Source organism: Cenococcum geophilum, assembly GCF_001692895.1.
Source record: "Cenococcum geophilum 1.58 unplaced genomic scaffold K441scaffold_21, whole genome shotgun sequence".
NCBI classification, from domain to species: Eukaryota; Fungi; Ascomycota; class Dothideomycetes; order Gloniales; family Gloniaceae; genus Cenococcum; species Cenococcum geophilum.
Window position 1 is genome coordinate 837,258 of NW_027137579.1, and position 3,684 is coordinate 840,941.

A 3,684-nucleotide genomic window follows, 5' to 3' on the forward strand; every position below is an offset into this window, starting at 1 on the left:
ACGTATATATTAACCTGCCCTAGCTTATAGTCTTTAATAATAGCTTAAGTATTATATAATTACAGCACCTGTCGTACCAACCGCGTGCCTACGCGCTCGGTACGCTAGGTACGCGTTTACGCGTTCAGTGCACTAACCACTCACTTACGCGTTTGGTGCACTTATAAAGCACTAACTAATTAGGGGGAGGACATATTAGTATATAGACTACGTAGTCTTCTTTAATATAAGAGACAGTCACCATCATCCAAAAGAGCATACGATACTATATGTATTTCGTGCCCCTGGATCTGACTTACTTGTACCATTAAATTGGTATAAACACTGATTAGTAAGCGCGTACAGATCAGCAATTACTTAACACCTCCCCCCGAGCGATACACGATAGCGATTACCTGTTTAGACTCCTAGTATAACCTGCTAAAAGGTCGGAAGTCGGGGATTACGGACTATCACCAACTCTGTATACTTATTTAAGTCTTAGTACGGTTTACTAGAAGTTATAGATGTAAATATAGACCTATACGGAACCCCCTACCCTAACTTACCTTTAAACCTTAAACCTCTATCCTTAAACCTCCTTAAACCTTAAACCTCTTCGGACCTTATGGAAACCCCCTACCCTTTTATAAACCATTATGGACCCGTTAATCGCCTTTACGGACCACTATAAGACCCCTTAAACTATTACGGACCCGCTATAAACTACTATAACCTGCTATAGCTTATATAGATATATAACGCTATATAATATAGCAGATATAAGCAAGCAAATTAGTAAAGGTCAAAAGAAGTGGAGCTAAGGAGTTGACCTCACGTCTATGGATAACGTTAACAACTATATTAATTTTAAAATCCTTAAATACGGATACTATAAGCTTCTAAATAACGACCTATAGGAGTAATATAAGGAAGACTTTACGGACTTTATGGAAGCTATTTTTAAGGCTTATAACCCTACTACTATCTATAACCTATAAACCCTTTTACGTTACTAAGGTGTATAGGTTAAAAAGGATAAACGAGTTACTATTATACGGTCCTTATACAATATAATATAGGAGGAGGACTAAATAGAATGGACTAAAGAGAAAATCCTAGACTAGGTTAAAGCTACTAATAATCTCTCTGCTTCTCCTAAACTTAATAGCATCGCTAGCCTTATACCTAACCTACTTAACCAAATTTGTTCTATAAACCTAAGTGATTTCGGAATTAATCTTACGGGCTAAAGCATACCTAGTACCCAAGTTACGGACCGTAATACCCCTGTAAACCAAAATACGGATTAAAACCCTTCTATTAATAAAGCTATAGATCCATAACCTACCTAAGTTATAAATCCGCAAGCTATATATCCGTAAACTATATATCCGCAAGCCATATATCCGTAAGCCATAAATCTATAAGTTATAGATCCGCAACGCACCTAAGTAAAGACCTATGGTAAGGAACTAGCTAACCTAGCTAAGCTCTATACTAATAAATCTAAGTACAGTAGTGAAAACAACAATTTTAACTTTAAACTAACTATCTTTACGGACCTTTGCTAAAAGGCTAATATTTCTAAACAAGAGTTTAGCTAAGCCTACTCTACTATGCTATGCGGCCTAGCACTTGACCACTACTACACTAACCTTAAGAGTAACCCCCTTAGTGTTCCCTTTAATAAGCTATATAAAGCTACCTATAACTACTTTAAAGGACCAGAATATAGGCGTAATATCCTTACCTAATAGAATACAACTAAGCTATGGACCGTAATTAATAAGAATACTGAAAAATTAACTATAGAGTACCTGCAAATTCTTATTAAAGACCTCCAGCACCTATAGTACGGCTTTAACGCCAAGCTTTAAACAGACAACTTCCTATACAACAAACTTATTACGGCCTACCAGGAAGTAGAGCCCTATAAGTACGCCTATTATAAGCCTATAGACACCTTAGCTGGCCTTATTAATAATCTATACTCCTCTATTATAATATATAAAGTCTTAAACCCACTAGGCAGTACTTAAGCCTTTATTGCGGATATTTAATATCCGTAAATAGACTTAGACGTCTACTTTACGGACCGCCGCTACCGCTAGCAGTACCCGTATCGACCAGGCCCTACCCGCAACCCCTATAATAACTCCCGTATAAAAATATACCCCCGTAGATAAACCAGCTAGAAGTGCTTTGTGTATAGTAAGGAAGGATATTAGTCTATAAGGTATACCTAAAAAGAATGTAATAAGTCTAGGAAGAGACTTAATAACTATATTAGCCAGTTTATTTTAGAATACAAAGGAGAGGAAGTAGAAGAGCCCCCTAATAAGTCAATAGAAGCCCTTATAATTAACTTTAACTTAAACGCTTAGGAATAAGAGACCTTAGAGATATTCCTAACTACTTTTAGACCTTTTACGGATAGCTAAGCCTTTAATATTACAACCGTATTAGCCGACCGTTCCTTTATACACTTAGTTACGCCTAAAAACTATTCCGTAAGTACCCCTATTACGGACGTTATAGATTATAAGCAGGACCTATTTATATATATTATTACAGAACGCTATACCCCTAAGGAATTCTACAGCGTTATAATCGATATAGGTGCCTCTAAGAAGTCTACCGCAGGCTATAAACAATACCTCGCATATAGGACCACCATAAATGACAATACGGATATTGATATTACGCAAACTGGGGCCATAAACGTCTAATTCGGCATCGGCTCAACCGCATTAATTAAATTAGTTAAAGTCAAGACTCTAATTAGCCTAGTTAACTTCTACATAGTAAAAGCAGACACCCCCTTCCTACTCTGTCTTATAGATATAAACAGGTTATAGGTATACTACAACAATATTACGGATACCTTAATTGGCCCCGCAACTGCCCTAGGAAGCAAGTATATTACCCTACTAATTATACGACAATTTAGACACCCGTTCCTTATATAGGGAGAGACTTTACAGACCTATATTTAGGAATCTTTTGACTATAACCCATGCTACCTTACTAGTACGGAAATCCACCGTTTATACCGCCGTTTCGGCTACCTATTAGCCGAAAAGCTATATAGAGTCCTTGAACGCTTTAAACACAACAATATTAATAGGAAGGTAGTTAATTACCTAACTAAATACTACTCCTTCTGCTAGAAATACGGACGTTCCCCAGGCTGATTTAAGTTCACCCTTTATAAGGACCTTAACTTTAACTACTTAGTATACGTAGATATTATGTATATTAACGGCAGCCCAGTATTACATATAATTGACGAGGTAACCCGCTATTAAGCCGCCCGTTAGTTGTAAAATATATTTATAAAATATACTTAGGATATTTTACGAACCTACTAGATTAACATATACGTCGGACCTCCGTAGTATATTACCCACGACGCTAGTAGGAACTTTATTAGCAAGAAATTCTAGCAGTACGCTATGGCCATAGCTATATTAACAAAAGCTGTTTCAGTTAAGGCGTACTGGTCTATTAGGCTTATTAAGCGAGCTTACCTAGCCTTATAAAGAGCTTACTAGATTATTACGGACGAATATAAGAATATCTAAAAGGAACTGGCTCTACAGATAGCCGTAAAAGCCGTTAACAACACTGCTGGCCCTAACGAACTAGTACCTACCCTCTTAGTTTACGGAGCCTACCTAAGGATAAGCAACCTAGGCCCTC